Raw genomic sequence first — 23,970 nt, forward strand, 5'->3', positions numbered from 1 at the left:
TTAAACTTGTACTCGATTAAAGCCGCAGATTTTTACTCTCAATTCTTCTCCAAGTCATTAAATATTTTTATTGAGTGAGTTCTAGATTCTTTAAAGTTCATTTAGAGTACATTATTATTTATGGACTTGATACAAGCCTTAAGGCTATTTTTGAGTACAGTATAAATTAGAGACTGATAAATAAAAAATAATGGTCATAACTAACTCTCCATTTTAATTTGTTTTTATTTGTCGTTAATATTTTACTACTTAGTTCGACTCAAATGTAGGGTTTTCTTGAATAAAAGTAAACTTGTTAAAAATAGGTACAAGTTCACGGGAAATTAATAAAAAATAAGCCTCGTATATAAATTTTAGATTGTCTTAAAATCCTTTTCATAACCTTAACCCCTATTTTGAATTTGACATAAGATACTTAATCCATCGGTAGTGAACTGGGATTTCCTTCATTCCAATTTTACAAAACTGTTTCAAGTCTTTTTAAAACAGGCTTTATGGCGGGGAATTTAAAATTATGCTTCTCAATAATTCTTTTATTTTTGTTATTGTAAAATGTAAATTATTAATACATTTTGGCATTTGAATAAAGATTTGGCGAAATTGATTAATTTCTTCACATTAAAGTCGGTTTTTTTTTTTCAATTTTCATTTTTATAGATTTAAGGTCTAGGGATTGTTACTTATCTAATATAAAGTTGTTATTCTATATATTATGTACACTTAACCTTATCTAAATTCATTAGTAGATTTCTGGTACCTTAAATTCATTAAAAGTTCCTTAAATCCCATACAATTTTATCAAAAAGGAAAATATTATTTTATAAATATACTAATCACAAATTTATATTTTGTAGATACCAGGTGAGTTGTGTGATAATTTGGGGGTTTTTTTTAGGAAGCCCTAATCTTTGTCGACCTTGTATCAACTAATAAAATTTGCTTAATATTTGGGGTAACGTTTAACCCTATTTCACTAACTACGTAAAAAGAATGTTCACTAACGGAGGGTTAATTTGCTTTCTAGTCAAAGTCCACGAATTAGTCCGCAATGAGGGTACTCTAATGAACCTATCTTGCTGCTGCATGAAAAACAATCGTTCTCAGCTCCTGAGGATATAGTACATAGTTATTAATTATTATGTTTGATACTAAGGCTTTAGAGTTTATTGAAGCAAAATCTAAGCCCGCTGTTGCCAATTGAACTCTTCACTTTCCTTTGAAGAGTCTCAAAAAAACCTTACCCTTGCCAACGTTAGTATTGCAGTATTCTTTTATATTTAGCTTTATGCATCAAAGTACGAGGTGTAACCAGGATTGTGTTTACTCATGAATAATGGACAGTAATGTTGAGGAATGGTGAGGGAGTTGATGGACTCAGAGTAGAATTGAGGATTAAAGTCACAATAATTCCTACCTATGTCCTTGCTCGATACAGAGTAAGTGAGGTGTTTATTTACTTCCTGTTTGCAGGGAATCTAATAAAACGTCATTACAAGGGATGTACAAATTATGGAAATAAGATAAGATTTATTTGTATTTTCGTCCTTTACTATGCATTTTTAGGCAGAATATGTGTTTCAGTGATATCCTTTCTTATTAACAGCCTTGATTACACACTCTACAAGTTTCCCCCTCCAAAACGAGAGAGCTGTCTCTCAGCTTCTCCACCCCCATAAATCCTATCCATCTTGTCGCCCAAGCCATTGAGGTTTTACAATCCATTTGGCTCTCTTGCCCAAGGCCTAAATCCCCAAGTGCTTATTTTCGTTCTCCCATATCTGTTTGCAGCGAATCTACAAAGACGTCATAGCACCAAATCTGTTCTCCTTTCAAACATACTTGAAAATTGACAGCAATACCATATTCCTTTCTTTTCTTTTTACATGCCCAATATGCTTACGATTTACAACCTTATAAAAAACATATGGGTATGTTTATATTCAAAATATAATCATCAGGATTGAATTAGTTTTTAATATGGGACTTATAATTGTTATTGTCTCACGTCCCATCCTTGTTATTGGTTCTTAAAAGGGTTAGAGATAAGTTCACGGGGCTTGTTAGAGAGTTTACTTCCCTCTTTTGACCCCAAGCCAAGTTCATCTCTGATCAAGTTTATCGCAAGGAAATTTAACCCCGGAGTAGGTTCATCGAAAGGAAAGTTAATCTTGAAGAAAGTTCATGCTGAAAAAAACAACTATTTTTTTATATAAAATTACTACCAAAGGTTTACCCGGCGTTGCTTAGACCAAGGAGGGAGCGGAAAACGTCTAGACAATGGGCAACGACATTTCTTCTTAATGTTTAGACCACTTAGGTACGGGAGAGTATTATAATATGTGTGTTCTAATTAATTAAAATTTTGTTTTTTTATAAACTTCAAATGACATACCAACATGTACATGAAAAAAATTGTTCAGATGAGAAGTCCATTTTTATTTTGTCAAAAAATTGCCATATCAAAATTTGTAAAGAAAATCACTAATTAAATAGCTTTTATTTCAATGGTAAAGTTATGGAGAATAATGTTGTCGAAAAAATAACCCTCAATAATTGGTTCAGTTTTGCAAATTTTGAGGAAATTATTTAATAAAATGTTCTGGAAATTAAAAATATAGAATTTTATTTCAAGGGTTTCAAAATTTGATGTCCAAAATGCATTGTTTTGTGGGATTTCTTCTTATAAATTGAAAATTGACGTTTGATAAAAAAAAAAGTAAAAAAAAATATTCAAAAAAAGAACTATATTTTAGTTAAACATCAATTTTTATAAGTCAAATTTATTTGCAAACAAATTTACAGACATATTTCTACAAACATTATATTGTTTATAATTTCAATATGAAATAAAAGAACTTTTTTTTTTACAGCTGAAATAAAAAAAAATCAAATTTCATAGATTTGTAAAATTTTTTTTTTCTTCATAACTTAACTCATAACTCATAACTGTACATATACCAATCCTTTTTGTTGTCAAATGTTATGATAGTAAACCTTTGATTCAATATCCATTTATGACTTTGTTCAAGAATATATGTATGTTATCCGATTCTATCACGGATATAGTCATGGGATACTGGAAAACCTTTTATTAAGATTTCTATATAAGTACACTATACGTATCAAATATATATTTATATATCCTAAATCTGCTAATACGTATCTGAAATAATCACGATAAATATTTATTACAAACGATTCAAGGGAGTTGGGATGGATCTTTTTAGTTGATCCTTTATCACTCTGTTCGTTTCATTGAACAAATAAATATTTAGCCCCCCCGCGCTCTACCCCCAAAATCATTACTTTTTCACCCATGATATTAATAACTTAATTCAATAACTTCTTGTCGTTATTTTACGTTTTTCGTAATACAGGTGTGCGCGTCTAAAACTCAACACTCCTTTAAATTTTACGCCATGCACATATTCGTAATTTTATTGAGTTGAAACCGATTTATACTTCGAGGGACGGGTCTTGACCAGTTATAAACAAAACTCCAGCAAAATCTAAGTAGTAACAGTGAAACAACAGCCGATAATATGGAGAAGTGGGGAAGTCTGAAAGTTTTTGGGGAGCTCTATAGAAATGATGGATTTTGATATCTTCAATCGGGGAAATCAATTTGACGTCATTTATATTTAATTTAGATAAATTTCTAAGCTTTCAGTCAGTTTATCAAAAAAGTCAATCCGGTGCTTTGTTTAATTATAGCATTTGCCGGAAAATAGGTCATCTGAAAATAGCTTTTAAAATGGTGGATAAGGTTTAGTTGATCAAATAAAAAGTATAATGAACGTTAAAAAATTTACTCATCTAGTATCTTGTAAGATTTCTAATTAATCTGTAGATGCAAAATTCATAAATTTTAACCCGACATTAGCACCTCCAATATTTATTACTGCACAATGTGAAAGTACTTTGTTTTAATTTTTAACCTCTCTTTTTTTCCCAATGATAACTATTTATTGTCTGTAGAGCCTCAAAAGATATTCATTTACTCGAATTTCTTATTATACAATACAATTGCAGGTTTTTAAAAGTAACATCTTTTCCACAATACTGTATTCTGTAATTCCTGAAAATATCATTCAATTATCTTGATGTTTAAGAAAGTTGTGTTATTTTATTGAAATATCATACATCTATAGATCAAAGATTTTGGAGTTGGTTCCTAACATTAATATTAGGAAATTAAAGTATGAAATTCCTATGATAAATTTGTCATAACTTCCTTAATATTGAAGTTAGAGACATAATTTTGGTATAAAAATGTCTTTTTTACCATTATCTATTAGATTAAACATGTTGTTTTAAGAAAGGATTTTTTTTGTAAGATTGGTCACCAATCTAGAGAGAATATCAATTTTTAATTATAATAAAAATAGATACACCAAGGGATATTTTAGATTTTGTACATATATAAAATTTGTGATATGTATTAAATTTCTGATTCCATGATTTAAAAAAAAATATTTAGTAATCTAGTTTAAAAAGAAGTGATCCGAATTCTGGCTCTTTTTAGTTAACAAAAAATGGATTTTTCAAAAAAAAAAAAAAAAAAAAAAAAAAAATTATTTTTCTCTGAATAACCATGTATCTTGGATTTTTTTTTCCAAAAAATTTAATGTTTGAAATTTTATTCCAAAAAATGTAATAGTTTGCATTTTCATTTTTGAAAGTTTGTCCAGAGTAACTTAATTTTTTCTGAGCAGCTATGGATTTATGAGTTTTTTTATTCCAAAACACGTAATATTTTATGTTTAATTTTTGAATTTTTTTGAAAAAAAAAAAAGAAATACTCAGCCTCTTCCCCACCAAAAATATATATATATATCCCACAGACGCCCCTGCCGCAGGATAATATTCTTTAGAAAATTCTTTGCTGCATAATATAAAAAAGTATACTTTTTTAAAATAGAAATCATTAAAAAAAAAAAAAAATATCCAAGTACTACGCCCCGGTAGTTCCATCTCTCGGACATTACATGGACTTTTTAAATGACCCTCATATTTGTATTTAAAAAAAGCTTCTCATTAATATTTCATCGACAAATTTGAGGCACTGATACGTCTTATGCTATGAAGTAATATATTTGTACAATATATTGACAGGAAATATTGATTTTTTGTTTGTTTAATGAGTCGATAGAGGTCATCATAGTCTTTTCTGATAATATAATGGAAAAATGTTGTTGATAGAATAACGTAATGAAAGTAAGTTGAAGTGCCTTACTTTCCTACTTAAAAAAAACAACATTTCACATGTTGTAGCACGTGGATTAATTGGTATATTTTTTTCTTGACGTTATTTTTAACCTTGTAGACAAACATAACGAAACATCAATGAAAACATCTTTACACTTGTTTTCCTTTGGTTACTTTCCTATATTTTATTATTCATGACTTGTTTTGTTGAACTCAAATTATAGCTTTTAAGAAGTGACTAATCTACAGAGTGAGGACATAAAAAAATCTAATAATGAGTAAATTATAAAAAGCAGATTTTTATTTAATTAAGAAAATACAAGTCAAAACTACTTTGAGGTATGTTTAACCCTTGTCTGGTGTTAACTTTTTATACACAACTTTTGCCTTATGGGTAAAAATGTACCCACTCTGAAATATCTACTATGAAAAAACCGTATTTATTTTAAGGTCAAGCTTCCAAATGATATTTTATAAAATGAGTAAACAATAAAAATACGCATTTTCAATTTAAATATTAATTAATTATATATCAACAATTTCTTTGTAAAGCCAGATATAATTCTAAGTTGTATAAAATGTTTCTATGGATTTATGAAATTTCCCACCACAAAAATAACATCTTATTTTTTGAGAATGGCTAAGAATTTTTGAAATTTTTTGCCAAAAAATTTTATTTTTCGTGAATAGCTACGGATATATATTGTTTTTCTCCGAAAAATTTAATATTTTTAAATTTAATTTAATCAAAATTTTCCAAGATAATTGTTTTTTTTTTTTTAAATAACTATGGATTAATGAAATTCTTATTTTTTGAGGAAAGTTATGGATTTTAAATTTTTTTCCAAACAATTTATTTTTCTAAATAGCTATGAATTTATGAAACTCTCTCCCCCAAAGAAAAAAAAAAAAAAAAATCTTATTTTTTTGAGAATGGCTGTGGATTTTGAAATTTTTTCCAAAAAAGATTATTTTTTGCATAGCAACGGATTTATATTATTTGTTTCCGAAAAGTTTAAAACTTTTAAATTTAATTTTACCAATTTATTAACAAAAAAATTTTTTTTTCTTTTTTTGAATAACTGGATTTATGAAATTCTTATATTTTGAGAAAAGTTATGGATTTTAAATATTAATTTTTTAGAAGACAATTTTTTTTTTATGGGTAGCTATGAATTTATGAAATATGTCTCCGAAAAATGTAATATTTTTAGATTTAATTTTTTTTTTTTTTTTTCAAAAAATTGTATTTTGTTTGAATAAATATGGATTTATAAAAATTCCAGCAGCACCCCCTCCCCTCCTTCTTATACAAAAATTTTCAAATTTTTTGTCCAAATTTTTTTTTCTTGAGAATAGCTATCAATTTATTAAATTTGTATACAAAAGTTTTTATATATTTAGATTTAATGTTACACTTTTTTTCAAAAAATTGTATTTTTTTACTACCTATGAATTTATTAAATTCCCCCCCCATCTCAAAAAAAAAAATCTTTTTTTTTGTAAATAGCTCTGGATTTTTAAATTTTTCTTTCAAAAATTTTATTTTTTGTGAATAGCAATGAATTTACGAAATTTTGCACCAAAAAAAAAACAACTTATGTTTTGAGAATAACTAAAGTATTTTCAATTATTTTTTGTGAATACTTCGGATTTATTTTATTTTTCTCCGAAAATTTAATGTTTTACAATTTTTTACCAATTGTTTTTCAAATAAATATGGATTTATGAAATTCCTATTTTTTTGAAAAAATTGATGGATTTTAATTTTTTTATTTGTCTCAATAGCTATGGAGTTATTAAATTTGTCTCTGAAAAATCAGATATATTTTTAAATTAAATTTTACTAATTTTTTTTGCAAAAAAATGTATTTTTTTTTTTAATAACTATGAATTTATGGAATTCCCCCAAAAAAAAATCTTCTTTTTTGTAAATAGGCTATTTACAAAAAAAGAGGATTTTGGAATTTTTTTCATAAAAAATTATTTTTTGTGAATGCTTTTAGATCTATGAAATTTTTCTCCGATAAATGTAATATTTTTATATTTAATTTCACAATTTTTCTTTTTTTTAAATGTAATTATATATATATATATAATCCTACGGACATCCCTGTAAAGGTTGTTAATTGATGAGATCATCATACCTTTTGTTTCTATATGACTGCATAAATTAAATAACAATATTCAATACTTACACCCATATGCCAAAGTAGACCTATACTTCTTCTTCCTCATCATCAAATACCCATTACTACAGACACCTAAATTAACCATATTAATAACTTCCCAATACACCTTAAATGAGACACCCAAATACTTTCCTTATAAGACAATACTCTTAAAAAAATCATTACATTTAGTGTAATCGAAGTAAATACATACAGACAAGGCTCATTTTTGCATACACTATTATGAATCACTTTTTGCAAATATTATACGTTTTGATTTCCTGAATTTTAATGAGATTTTTATATTTTTTCTTGAATTACAATGAAGTGAAACCTAGTGCCTACATACATTGAATATTCAATGGTATAAAAATATTTATGTAAGTACGAGGTGTGCAAGATGTATATACTCCCACTTTGGGGCACTTTTTTTGGGCTAAGGTAGGCACTTAGGCAGTTAATTTGGTTTCATTAGATAGCTTGTTGAAACTTTCACCAGTTGGAAAAATGGAATCAATTGATGAATTCCTTGTCCCTAATATTTAAAAAAGGCTCCCGATCCTTTCATAGAATCTCTTAGTCAATAGCAGAGCCTTGTTTTTAATTAATGCTTCTAGACAATTTTTGTACGACTCCAGAAGCTTTCTGTATCTGTTCAGTGGAATGTTGACCCACTTTTCCTTGGCAAAGGCCTCAAGCTGGGTTAAGTTGGTCGGTTTCCTAGACATCAGTCTTGTCTTCAAGTTTCACCACAAGTTCTCGGTTGGATTCAAGTCTGGACTTTGAATCGGTCATTCTATAATGTTGATATTGTCATATTTGAACCATTTCTTCACTACCTTAGAATTGTGTTTGGATCATTATACTGCTGGTACGCTCAGTCGACAAAAAACTGAAGTTTTTCAGCAGACTCCTTCCATTTTTCACGGAGGATCTTGATGTAATCCTCCTTCTTCATAATTCCTTGGACCTTGATGATGTTCCACGTCCCACTGGAAGAGAAGCACTCCCATAGTATTAGGTTACCACAACCATGCTCCATTGTTGCGAGAGTTTTCTTTGATGATTGTACTTTCTTCCTCCTGACATATTGAATCATCCATACAGCCAAATAGTTATATCTTTGTCTCATAAGACCACAAGATGGTTGACCATCAGATGGGATCTTTCACTTGTTGATAGATCTAATTCATGAACAAACTTGTCAAAAATGCATTAATTTTATCACAAAAAATTAACAGGGGTAGGAATACTTTTGAGTATTATCATATTGAGGGGCATCTATTGGTATTGGAGCTATTCTCATAAAATACCTAAGGTGTCTGTAATTGTTTTTTATGTTGTGGAAGCCTCTGAGTTAGGCCGATGTAACTTTTAATGCTATGCAGAAATTCAGGATTTTGGTAATGAGAAGAGATAAGTCTAGATATTTGTGAGCCAAGCCCTTATTTATATTTTCGCAATTAAAATAGAAACATCTCGAATTCTTATGGTTTCATGAGCAGTGAGATTTAATTGATCAGAAAATATGTATTCAGTTAAATCCAGATAAAGGAAACTGCTATTTTTTAGATGAAAAGTTGATTACACTGTCAAGAAAAAGTTTGGAAATCAAAATGTAATTTCCCTTATTTTTCGAACTACCTGTGACTTTCTTATTAGGTAACACAGTAATAAGCCTATTAAATGAATAAAAATTAAGGTTCAATATAGGTATAGTCACCATTTATTTGTATTTAATAATTCTTCAAAATGTTTCACTTACTTATGCACACTCCAGATGTTCCCATAATAGCTCTATTGGGTTCAAATCAGGAGATTGATTCGGTCATTCCATAATAGATAAGATGTGAGATGCTTCTTTCTTGGATGTATGTTTTGGATCGTTGTGTTTTAAAAAAAAAGAGCTTTTGTTCAACTAATCATTGTGCAAAAGGAATGGCTTGCATCCTTCAGGATATAATAATAACCATTCTGAAGGAATGAACAACCAATCTTTCATACTTGCCAGAGAGAAAAATTACATATGAAATTAAGCCTCACCAAAACAGCTGGATTTTTACGCACAAATAACTAAGAAATATTTTCTGGATCTATTTATATCATAATAATTTTCATCGGGTTTAAGTAAAAAATATTAATAAAGTCATAAGCATTGATGATAACGACGTAAAACTTTTTTTCTCCAAACTTTTTTTGCCAATGTATATCTAAAGTTTATAAAGAAACCACAATTTCTAGATATTAAAAGAAAAAAATGTTGGCACAAACTTAAGATTTGTACCATTCAAAAAGGAAATCCTCATGGGAATGATTCATTCCTATGAAATTGCAATGAAGTTGAATAAAAAAAAAAGGAAGAAAAAAATGACATTATTATTTTTTACTTTGCGTTTCTTCTATATGAAATATTTTAGTTTGTAAAAAATTTGCAAAATAGAAAGTATACTCAGAATAAGGTTTAACTCCTCTAATTAAATAATCTTAAGATCTATAATATATTTTTTCTAGCTAGAAAAACTTCATTCAATTAAAATATAAATATGTAGTATGTTGCCCGCGAAATATGAAAAGTAACCATACTTTTTAAAAACAACTCGTACATAAATATACATACATTTTGAACGTAGTTTCATACGTATTAATCATCATTAGAATAATATCTACATTATTTTCCTACTGGTTTTGTTGCGCAAGGCCTTTTTGTAAAGTAATTCTAATTGGCCTTTAGAATAATTGTTTATCCAATAGGAATTGTTATTTAATGATTCATTGTTTGGTTTTGTTTATTAATCAATAAGAGGCATTCAATGGAGCCTCATTGAAAAGTTATTATTATACAATGTGCAGGCATTAATACTTCAATACAATTGATTTTTGGATTATTATAATCTTTTATGTTTTTATGTAGGATTATGCATTGAGTATTTCTGTTGAATTATCCGTTTCCCAAAAAAACCCAATGTATTATTGAACATTGTCAAGTAGGGAATTATATCCATAAATATGACAGAACCAATGGTTTTTTATTATTCTTCATATAATTTGTTTTCCGTCAACACAAAAGGAAGCTAGATTGATTTTTCTCAAAAATTGAATATAGATTAAGTACTGGGCCTATTTTAAGGGGCCCTTGCACCGGGGCCTGCACATGAAAAAGACCATGAAAATATCTTTATAAAAAAAGTAATTTGATAATAGATAGTATGAAATATATTATTTAAAAAAAGTTAAAAACAGAAGTATGATTACAAATTAATGAAAGAGGGCTCAATTTCTCATTTTGAATGTACAAAAAAAGTTATTTTAAAAGTAAAAGTAATTAACAAATATTTATGTTGATTCAGGCCCAGTTCAAGCTAGAATCAGTCCTGATTTCTTGCATTAATATTTTTTGATCAATAATCCGGCCTTTCTTTCAACAAAACGCTCTGACAATGGCATTGTTACAATGACGAATGAATAGGAAATGGATGTATTTATTTAAAAGGGCTAAATTAAAATTTAATCAGGGCTGAATATACCTTCTCATAAATAAAATGAACGTTCTTAAACATATTGAACATATTTTTGTCTTTTTTGAATAAAAAGAAATTATATTTTGTTCATATATCTTTATATTTATCATAGTTCTTGACAATGATAAATAATTATGGGGCCATGAAGTATGTTATGTGTTAAAATCAAGTTTCCATATTTTATCTTCAGAAACAGGAACATCATTGCCTTTTTCTAAAAGGCAATAAAAAACCATTATTCTTGTTTCATAATAATAGTAGACATTTAAAGTTTAATTTTAAACTATTTTGAAAATTATATCAGATAATTGACATCCCCCATTCTCAATACAAATAACTTTTCTTATAAAGGTTTGAGAAAGATAAGTTATAAAAGAAAAAAAAAGTCTAAAACTTAACTTACAACGTATCTTATTTTATAATTATGGATGATCAGCTTGTAACGTAATTCTCCATTTTGCAACAGTATTTAAAATGTGAGTTTTTAAGGGGAGAATCCGTCTCCAATTACCTGATTTGTACAAATTATTAAATTTATTATTCTTGCATGCCAAAAGATCTTAGGCTTTAACTTCAGCTCCGTGGCATTATTATGAATGGAGTTATTGTACAGCCCTCACCCCTGCGGACATCCTGGTAAATAACTGTCCTTGGTGTTTCAAGAACGGCTGATTTAATTCTGGAAACGTTAGAACTTTACCTCCTATACTACTTCTTAAAAAATATTTAGGGATCGCTAATAATGAATTAATTTAGAAGCTTAATGTCCCTTTGAATATAATTATTTGTCGTCTCAGAAACCTTTGGAATTCAGCAGGCTTACTATTGGAGAGATTTTCTATTCGATAAAAAGGTGAGCAGGGTTATTCCAAATGGGGTGGACTGGAGTAGCTGTATCCCACGCCCCTCAAATAAAAGAATTTTTGTTTTTAACTAGAAAATTTAATTTTGAAATTTTTTTCCAAAAATTAACTTTTTTTAAACTTTTTTCTAATAATTATAATAAATGAACTTCAATTTAATGTGAAAAGCTATGGATTTTTGAAATTTTCTAAAATAAATTAATATTTGAATTTATTTTTCAAAAAATTTAAAAAATAAAATTTAATTTAAAAGTTTTTTCCCAAAATCAGAGTTTAATCTGAAAGCTTTGAATTTTTGAAAGAAAATCCAATAATTTCACTTTTTCTGAATTGCTACAAATTTTAGAAATAAACGTTGAAAATTAAATTTTGAGTGAAAAGCTTTGGATTTTGAAATTTTTTTCCAAAAATTTTTGCAATGAAATTAAGTTTCTTAAATTTTCTACAAAATAATTTGAATTCTTTTATTTTTTTAGTAATAAATTTAATATTTTGTAAATGTAATTGTTAATTTTTTTTCCCAAAAAGTTTAATTTTTTGCGAAAATCTGTCTATATAATATTTTTTATCGATGGGAAATTTAGTTTGCTCTTAAAACATACTTTATAATAAATGTAATTTTTAATTCTGGTTAAAATGTGTTTTCGTGGAATAAATCTCAATATTTGCAATTTTTTAATAAAATTTTAATGAATTTGAATAATGTATTTGCTTTTAAGTTTTTCTTTTTCTATCTTTCTTTTTTCAATTGAATGTATATATATGCATTGGTACGAATTTAATATCAGCTTTAATACATCCCACTCTATTATAGCAAAATTAAATTAATACATAGTTACCTAAAATTCGTAAAAAGGAATTAATATTTCACGAAATTTTAATAAAATATAATTATAACGTTTTAACTATATTAATCAAAAATTATATTTTGTTGTTACTCCAAACAGTTTTTATCATTTTCAAACAATACAATTTTGAGTGAAAATTGATTGTGTATCTATTAATAAAATTTGCTTCATATTTGGGTAACGTTTTACAAATTACGAAAACAAACAATGTTCACTAACGGAGGGTTAATTAGGGGCTTTGTTAAAGAGCAATTGGCTCCCATGTCAGAAACCTGCAGCAAATGCTGCCACCTCCGTTTGGAAGCCATTATTGCTGCCTACTCATACTTTTCTGGTCATACTCGAGATTAATTACCTTTAAACTATTAAGATTGAATGTTAACATTTTTTTTTCAATCTGATCAGATCTTTCTATTGAAATAGCAGGGCTTTTTAAAAATTAATCTATAATTCTCAAAATTTGAACTTATATTTTCTTACTATTAGTTAACTGTTAAATAACTAAAAATTTTACTCTTCAAAAAAATAAATTATATTATTATATTTATATACTATAATAATAAAATATGTGATAGTATTTCATTTGATAGTGTCTTAATATATTACCTAGTTATATTTTGTTAAAAGAAAGCCAAAATTTCTTCATAGAAAAAAAAGGAGGCAATATATTTAGTACGAGGAAGATATTTCTTGTCCTTTCGGAAACAGAGCAAAAAAAAAAAAAAAAAACTACTACTACCAGTTCACAAAGCGTTTAGGCCACCAACAAATACTTCTAAATGAATCCAAAGTCCTTCAGTTGTTACCATGCAGATTAAAAACACCCGCCAATACATCCAACCCTTAAGCCCCTCCAAATACTTCAAAATTAACTCTGGGTCCATGGTTTTTATCATGCATGATGTCTTTGTCATAGGCTTTATCAACCAATGTGCCCAAGATTTATTTTGAATTATTCAATATTTTTTGTTCGACTTTTTAGGGGCCAGTGGTTGGTCTATAAACTCAACAAACCTCAAACCAATGGACTTGTTTGTGTTGAGAGCCGTTGAGCGACACAACAAAAAATCCTCTATCAAGCATGTATAGCTTCAGTGACAGGAGCATCTACAGTATTATACTTTGGAGAGTGTATGATTTTTAATTTTTTTTTTTTTTTAAAGAAGGCAAAATACACATTGTTTTTCAACAAGTTAGACTTATTGAAAAATATTTTAAAAATCAATATCTATAATAGAAAATTAAATCTTTCGGAAAAAAATTCTAAAGCTTGTATATTTTGTCAAAAACTAGGTTGTTTTTGGAAAAAAAAAACAAATAATTATCTACAGTTCTTCCCAAAAAATTAAATTTTTTGAATTGTTTTTTCATAAAATCTTTAGATATTAACACAAAATTAAATTTTTAGATAATTTTTTTTTTTAATCGAAATCTATTCTCAAGAAATTAACTTTTTTGGAAAGCCAAATAAAAATATTCACCAGGTCCCAAAAAAAAAAAAAAAAAATTAAAATATTAAATTTTTGAGATATGTTTATAAATTTAATCTTTTTAATGAAATTGAAAATTAAATTAAATTTCAAATATTTAATTTTTTGGAAAAAAATTTAAAATCTGTAAGTATTCGTAGAAAATTGAATTTTTAATTCAGATATTAAATTTTTGGAAAAACAGAATTAAATATAACATTTTCTTTAAAAAAAAAAATTTAATTACAGCAGACAGTTGGTTAAAATCAAAAAGAAGGAGTGTTAAGTATATTTCGTTATGCAAAAAAACATAACACAGAAAATCAAAACCAACTCAAAGTAAAATATAAAAACTAACAAAAACTCAAAAAATTAAATTTTTTATTGACATTTTTTCTAATAAAAGTACACAAAACAATTAAAAAATCATACCAATTCTCGAAAAAATAATTTTTTCAGTAAAAACTTTCAATTTTGTAGGTTCTAACATAAAATTTCATATATTTTTAAAACAATTAAAGTATTAATGTATTTTTGGAAAAAATTTCAAAAGTTAATATGTAATCTCAAAAATTTTAAATTTTCATCGTTATTATATAAATAATCCTTTTCCGAAAAAAAAAAAATTAGTATATAAAATTCTTTGGAAATTTTTTTAAAAATAAATGGTTATTCCCCATAAATTAAATTTTTGAAAAAAAAAAAAAAAATAAATCACTTCTAAAATTTAATTTCATATTTAAATGTTGTCTAAAAAAATTCACAGAAAACACAACAACATTACAAAAACTATAGCTATTCTCAAAAATTTTTTAAAATTCTAAAGCAACTCACAACAAATATCAAAATTCCACAGCTTCTCACAAAACTTTCAAAATTTCAAAGCAATTCACAAAAATTTTATATCTTAATTTTTTTTTTTTTTTAATTTCTAAAATTACAAAAATCAAATATTTAATTTTTTGGAAAGAAATTTCTAAAAGCCATAACAATTCAAAAAATTTTATTAAAAATCCATAAAAATACAAAACTCGACAAATCAAATTTTAGATTTTAAACTTTTTTTCTAAAAAAGCTTCAAAATTCCAAGTTATTCACAAAAATACAACAAACTAACTTTTAAAAAAACATTTTTTTACCGTTAATTTCAAAAAACAACAGTTTAAACAAATTTTAAAATTCTACAACTTTTTATCTGGACTATAATATTTTTTTAAAACCATTTTTTTAATTTATGGAAATTATTTAAAATTTGCAAAATTCATTAAAGTCTGAAGACTTTTTAAATTTAAATTTTTTTATTGATCTCTATTGAAACATACTTAGTGTATATAGACTTAAAAGACAATTCCTAAGTAAAACGGAGTAATTATAATAATATAATGTTTCTTCATTATTAATTAATACTAACTCCATCTGAATAAATAAAGAAACATTCAAGAGAAACAAACAAAAACCCCAAAGTAAACAAAATGCGAAGTTTGGTGTATGGACAATAGGGGACATCTTGATTTTAAAAATGGTTTAAAATAACACTTTAAATGTGTACTATCAACATGACAAGAAAGCAAAACTTTTGAAAACTACAATCATTTGTCGAATACCGGTGAGAATAAATTGCTTAAAGCTCGAAATTTTTTTTTTTTTTCTATCTCATCCTGGAATTTATTGGGATATCGATGAATGCCCATTTCTTCCCGAGAAATGATATTCACATTTAGGGAAAAATATATTCAAATTTGTTTCAACTTCCGTATACCAAAATAAAGGGTTAGGTAGAACTATCCGGACATATTTTGAATTGCTTTTTAAACCTAGTAATTTGATCTTGCTAAGATCCAACTTCATCTGAAAATACTGTTCATGGAAAACCACTTTAAGTTTTATATATAATTTTTTCATTTTTACCAAGAAGCAACAAGAGGACAAATATCATTAAAGAGTTTTTTTGAGGCCGGCAACGATCCTAGGCGCAATCATAAAAATAAAAATATATACTGGGAGCATTGTTTCTGAAAGGAATTTTCAAACTTTTTAAATGATGCAAAAAAAAAAAAATTTGAAAAAATGAAATTTAATAATTGAAATTTAGTCTTTTTTCAAATGATACGTGAGATTCTTTTAACTTTTTTAAAAAGAAAAAGAAAACTCCAGAGCTGGTTAAAAAAAAAAAAAAAAAATAATTTTTTTCTCCAAAAATGTAATTTTTCGGAGAAAAATTGATGAATGAACCTGAGGAAACTGTCATCAAGACCTCCATTTACGATTTCGAATCAAGGCTGTTATTGACGCAAGAGGCGGATGTATTGATAAGTATTGTTATTTGCAGCTTTCATTTGATATTGATTTTTATAAACATCAGATTATCCGTTTTCATCTAAAAATAGTTAATATTAATTACATTTCATCATGCAAAATTATAGAAAAAAATACCTATATGACTGGTTTTATCTTAATTTCAAGAATCTACAGCCATTTTCAAATTTCTAAAAATAAACTTTTAAGAAAACTATTTCAAATCTACATATCTATTTTCAAGAAATTCAGTTGTTTGTAATAAAATTTTAAGTATTAATTTTTCTGAGAAAAAAAATTCACAAATTCATAGTTATTGACAAAAGTTAAATTGTTTGCTAATAATTTCAAAAATCAATAGAACTTTACGGTTTATTATATTCTCTGCAAAAATAAAAGCCATTAAAAAATCTTTTTAATAAAAAACTCCAAAAACTAAATTTCGAATCAAGGCTGCTATTGTCGCAAAAGGACATTCATTGATTAGTATTCTTATTTGTAGCTTTCATTTGATATTGATTTTTATAACAAACAGATTATTCGTTTTCACATATTAATAGATAATATTAATTACATATCATTGTGCAATACTATAGAAAAAAAATAACTTGACTTTTTATCAAAATTTCAATAGTCCAAAGCTATTTATTTTTGAATATTAATTTTATTGATCGAATAATACTTTCATATTTCATTGGAAAAAATTTGAAAAATAAATATCAATTCACATTAAATTTAATTTTAAAAAATATATATATAATAATAATAAAATTGTTAAACAAAAATATTTAAAAATTAAATTTCAGATTAAACTTTTTTGAAAAAAAAAATTCAAAAATTAAATTTCAGTTTAAAATTTTTTGAAAAAAAAATTCAAAAATTCAGTTATTTACAAAAAAATTCAAAAATTCAGTTATTTACAAAAAAAAAATAAAAATAACCATTACTATTATCAATTTTTTTTTAATTAAAAAAATCCATAGATGCTACATAAAACATCATTATTTTATAGATTTTCACAAAATTTATAATATTAAATTTTATGAAACAAATTTTTAAAGTCCATAGCTTTTCTCAAAATTTTTTTTTTTTTTTTTCAAAAAGTTTCATAAATTAAAGAAATACAAAGAAAGTTAAATTTTATTCCATAAAAAACCAATACCTAAAATTCTTTAAAAATAAAAATTTCTACAAATCAAAACACATTTGTAAAATTTTTTCATTAATTTCAATTCAATTTCAGATTTTAAATATTTGTATATAAATATGTCACAAATGAATCGTTATTACAATAAAAATATACAAGGAACCAAAGTTATTATCAAAAAACAATGTTTTTAGAAAAAAAATCTTCTAAATTTCAAATCTATTCACACAAAATTAAAATATTAAATTTCGTTAAATAAAAATTTAAATCCATAGCTTTTCTTAAAAAATTAGATTTTTTGAAACAATTTCTTGAAATTCTACAACTTTTTATCAAAAGTATAATTTTTGGACAAAATATTTTGAAAATTACATCTTTCGAAAAAAAAAATTCAATTAAAATACATAATTTGAAATTTTGTTAAATTCATTATACGCGAATTACTCCACAGAAAATTGAGCTTGAAGTTTAAATTAACTTTATTAAATATGATGTTAGTATTCGAAAAAAGTACAATTTGTCTAAATCTAGTATTTTAAACCAGATTATTTTTGGAAATCCCAATATTTTTAAGACATTTTTACAATCGACAAAAACTAATAATTTAACCAATCCAACTTTTCCTATATAAAAAAATGAAATAACTATTCCTTTAAAACGTCTGAATATCATTGACAACTGACTTAGTTTAAATTTTTCTATTGATATCTATGTGCGTAGGTTCGTCAAGAGGTTGTTCTCAGAGAATGAAACATAATTAATGTATATGGACTTCAAATACAATTCATATGTTCGATGATGTCATATAATGGTTACTTATACTTAATTAATGCAACTCCATCTGAATAAGGAAAGGAACATTAATGAAAAAAAAATTGACATTGTATATAAATAACAAAGTTTAGTTTTTGGACAATAGGGAACATCACCTATCTGATATGATTTTAAAAACTGTTTAAAACAACACCTTGAATGTGTACTATCAATATGACTAGAAAGTAAAACTTTTGAAAACAACACTCATTTGTCGAATACTGTAGATAATAAATTATTTAAAACTCGATTTTTTTTTTCAATCTCATCTAAAACTAAAACAGTAATTTCTGAGAATAATGTTTCAAAAAACTATTGTTTGTTTAAAAAACTAAGTTCCACAGCTATTCAAAAAAAATTATATTTCCTTGGGAAAAAATTTACATGTTCTACAACTTTTCCTACAAATTCACTTTAAAAAAAAAAAAATTAAATATTTGATTTTTAGAAAAATAGTTATATGTTCGATTTTCTTCTTCTTCATATATGTACATAATTTGCTCAACTTCGTAGAATTACCTAGAGTTATCATAGTAAGTTGATTTTGCGATGCTCCAACTTCCCTTCACATAGACAACAATTTTAATTTTTATACTTGATCGGTTCTGTATTACCATGAAGCAAGAGCACAAAATTAAAGTCATTACAGATATCTTGAGGCCTGCAATGATGCTAGGTGGAATCAATAAATTAAGAAAAAAAAAAAATATATATATATTATATTTAATTTTTACCCAAAATTAAATATTTGAAAATTAATTTCTTGTCCATAGTTGTGAATTTCTAAAAATAAAATCCCTAACAAATTAACGTTTTCTGAAAAAGTATCAATTTTTGTAAAAGATTTAATATTTTAAATTTAATTTTATCTGAAACGGTGTGGATTTTTGATATTGTTCAAAATAATTTAATAGTTGAAATATTATTTTTTAATTTATTTTTCAAATAAATCAGTTAACTTTTAAAAAAAAAGAAAAATAGAAATCCACAGCTGTTCAAAAGAAATTAAATTTTTTAAATCTGTTTTTCAAAAATTTAATTTTTGATGAAAATGAATATATATTTTAATTTAAATTTCATTTATAAAATTTTTAAAAAAATATTACATTTTCTCATTTAAACAAAAAATAATAATTGAGAGTTGAATTATAAGATCATGTAATCATTTTGGAATCAACCGGAAAAGACTGTCAATAGATCTCCATTTGCGATTTCGAATAAAGGCTGCTATTGTCGCAAAAGATAATTTATTGATTAGTATTGTTATTTGTAGCTTTCATTTGATATCGATTTTTATAACAATCAGATTATTCGTTTTTTTAAATAGATAATATTAATTACATTTAATTATGCAATAGTATAGGAAATAATACCCATCACACTTTTTTTATCAAAATTTCAAAAATCCACAGCCATTCTTAAAAAATTAATTTTTTTTGGATATTAATTTCAAAAATCAACAATTTCTTCCAATAAATTACACAAAATAAAATTTTTATTAAAACAATTTCAAATATCCACAAATTTTCACAAGAAATTAAGTTGTTTGTAATAAAAAATTTTTGTATTATTTTTTAGAAAAAATACATAAAGTCAAAAGTACATAGTGATTGACAGAAGTTGCAATTTAGAAAAAAAAAATTACAAAATTTATAATTTTTTGTGAATTATATAAAATTTGATAATCCTTTTTGGGGAAAAAACGTCTAAATTCCACAGTTGCTCACAAAAAATTAGATTTTTTTTTTCGAAAAAGTTTTAAGTTCCATAACTTTTTATAAAAATGGATTTTTTTGGCCAAAATTTTTAAATATTTGATTTTTGGAGAAAGAAAATTAATTTTTTTTTCAAATGATTCGTGAGATTCTTTAAGCTTTTTTTTTTTTTAAAGAAAATCTAATTCTCAAAAATCAAAATCTACAGCTTTTAACAAAAAAATTTCAAGTATAAAATTTTCGAAAAAAAAAAATCATTTTTTGAAAAAAATGCAGTTATTAATTTTTGTTCGAAAAAAATTTAAAAAAATCCAAAGCGATTGACAGAAAATAAAATTTAAATTCTATTTATTTTTTTTATTAAAAAAAACCAAAATTCCTCAATTTGCAGGTGTTACAGCCCCTCCAGCCAATCCCCTGAGTTATGTGCTACTTATACAATATTCTATCAAAATGTTATGTACCCACTTCAGTGTCTCCAAAACCCCTAGGGGTACGCGTACCCCATTTGAAAACCGTTTGTCTATGACTTCTGAAAGTGACTGAAGGAGGTTTATGGGTTTTCCCCATTCCTCATGTGGTTCACACAAAGTCAAAAAGTTGACAGACCACTTCCTGGTTGTGCTCAAGAGGTCCGTCAATGCAAATCCTGGCATCTTAATGACTGCACAGGATCAGAGTAGGTCTATTAGTAGAAGGACAGTGACCAGGGCATCAACATGCAAAGTGGTAAGAAACTCTGCAAAATTTGTAAATTAAATCCAGGCATCATAAAGCTATTCATTGATGAGTCAAAATTCACCTTGGATGCTTCCTATAACCCCAATAATGTTCCTCTTATGATGAAGAACAATTTCCAAGATTCTGTTGTTTGGCTTGATTGCCAGCGACGGAAATTTCATACCGGCTCACATTTATGACAACAGTCTCAAGTGGATGTAAAAAAAAAAAGATATACTAATGGCCTACTTCCCCTTTATATCTCGTTTACAGTTGGTCATCAATGACAAGCGTGATAATATTGAATGATGAAATAGGTAATTGCTCAATTTAAACTTCATATTATCTCAATTTTGTTTTAAATTTCATCTACTATTATATAAACTTGAAAATATTGTCGTAAACTTTTGCCTATCCCTGTATATTCAAATTTGCTTTAACTTCTATATTACTAAATACATGTATCCAGGCAGTCAATAAAGTATAAAAAACAAATGACAGTTTCTTTTTGGCAAACGTGACTCCTTTAACATTGAAATTCAGACCACGAATTTCCACATTTACAAAATATAATTATATAGATACTTAAGTACCATCCTCATTTTTTTCTAAGATATGTAATCTTATGGTAATAAAAAATGCCTTTCCGCATTATTAACACCAATGTTAAATATATAATGGGTATTTTGCTTACATATCCCGGGTGTCAGATAAATACATATTTCCCCATTAATAGGCCATTCTCTCCTGGTGATCCTAAGTATGGTATTTTTTCCCCACAAGGTCATACAAGGACAATTGTAAGATATTCAATGACACAGTCCATGCCTTTGTTGATTGCCCGCCTTTAACCATTAATAAGCAAAACTTTTAAATAAAATTTAAAAGGTTTGATATTTGGAGAAGAAAAGTTTCAGAAAGGGATTGTGCTTTTTGGACTTTCACGTAGAAAAAAAGGAGTTAAATGGTCAACCAAAATAGTTGACTTTGTTCAACTAAACTCAAAAGTGAGTACGTCATATGAACCAATTGTTGTGGAAGAAGTTAAAGTGATAGTTATTAATAGAATGTTCAAGAATTTTACGAAAAACTTGTTATTGTTATTTTATTTTATATTTTAATGAATTGGTCTGCAATTATTGTTACAGTAGACGTGGTTCAACTCCGGGCTACTAATTTAAATTATAATGTGTGTTTTTTTTATGTATCTGTAAGTAATTACCCGGGACTTTATTATTATTAAGTGTAAATTATCTTTTGTGTATTTGTATATTGATATGAAGATAATCAAAATTTATAATTAATATATGGATCATTAATTCGTTAAATACATAGATTAATACAATAGGCTACCATACACGCTGTATGAGCTTAATTATTGAAGTTAAATAATTCAATAATTTTCGGAGAAAAAGGGTGAAAATAGCTATAACTCCAGATTGCTTTAGTCAGTTTTAATAAATCCATCATCTCTGAAAATAAGCCAAACAGTATTTTGTTTCGATATAACTTTGATCCAATACAATCACAGAAAACATATTAAAGGACTATCCAAGGTTGTGCCGATTCAGGTTCAGTGGGTCCATCCGTCCCGGTGTCGATTCTTTCATTTCAACGGTCTCGATGAAGCTTTATCGGTATTGGTGCCGATCTTGGGTCTCGGTTCTTTTTAATAAAGGCTCAGTTTGGTAACTAGGACTTAAAACCAGGGCTGCCAACAGGAAATTTAGGCCCAGGAAATTATATTAAATACTAACAGGTTCAGAGCTACCTAATACGCAGAGTATGTAGTGCCCCAAGTTCCACCAAGGCCTTAGAAAGCTAAGTTTGCCCGGGACAATTGTTTTCAAAGTGGGGTCACAAGGGGAGGGAGGCTATGAAGTGTGTCTAATTGTGAAGATGGAGAATTGAGGATTGCTTTCAGTCTACATATACATAATATACATGTTTTGTATAAAAGGGGCCTGAGCTAACAATGTATAAGTGTAGGGAATCTTGCCATAGTAAAGTTTGGGGAACCCTGGCTTAAGAAATATTATAGTTATAATATCATTATGCCCCTGAGAGGTTTAGTAGCGGACCTAGATCCATAATCTACCGTACCCCTTCCCTCTTTTATATACCGTTTGTTACCTAACACCACTTTTCCAGATCCATAAGAAGCACTTATCAATTTGGAAGCTGAGATACAACTGTATCTCCCTTGTCGACGTAAAAATAATCATTCTAAAACACTGTAGTTGCATAAAAAAAGTTCAAAAAATTGACTTATTGATCAAAGTTAATATATTTTTTATTATATATGTTATATATTCTATATAGGAACAGAAGCACATGAACCGAGACCGATAAGCAATATATTGGGTCTTGGTGTCTGCCTAGATTTGACTTTGTCAGTTCCGTCTCTAGTGGTTTAAGAATTGGAACCGCTAAACCGATAGAGGCACAAACTTTGGACTATCGACCTCTCCATACAGGCTTGAATGTAGATTTTTCAACAAATCCTTCCACCTTGTAATACTTTCAATTCACTATAATTTCCAGCTTCTTCATTTTTAAGAACAGAACACGACCCCTGATATTGTATATTAGTGTCGCAGTAAGCCATATGGGCCTTTTGTTCCCCACTTTTTTTAACAGGGAAAAGTTTTAAATAGGATTGCGTGATAATGACGTTATTATTATTATGATTTGTCCCAAATCTTGATTAAGTTAAATATGATTTCTTAAATATATATTTTTTACATTTATACATAAATCCTATACTTTTATTTTTCTAATATAGATCCCTGAGTAAGCAATTACCTATATCAACTCATAGTAGGTATGTCACAAAAAAAAATCAAATTCTCCTTTTATACCTATTTTATCTAATAAATTAGGCCAAAAATGACATTTGATACCCAAATTATGTCTATAACTTCAATATTAAGGAAGTTATGATCAATTATATTTTATAACTTCGACCAAAATCAATCTGTAATCTAATAGGTTATTTTAATAAAACAACACAACTTTCTTAAACATCAAGATAATTTAATAAAATTTCAGGAATTACAGAATACATTATTCTGGAAAAGTTGTTATTTTAAAATACCTACAATTGAAAAAATTTAATAATAATGATAATAATCTGACAATGTACATTCATATTGCGCAGAAATAAAGATTGAAGGTGCTAATCTCGCATAAAAAGTTTATGT

This window comes from Lepeophtheirus salmonis, chromosome Z, assembly GCF_016086655.4.
Source record: "Lepeophtheirus salmonis chromosome Z, UVic_Lsal_1.4, whole genome shotgun sequence".
Taxonomy (NCBI): domain Eukaryota; kingdom Metazoa; phylum Arthropoda; class Copepoda; order Siphonostomatoida; family Caligidae; genus Lepeophtheirus; species Lepeophtheirus salmonis.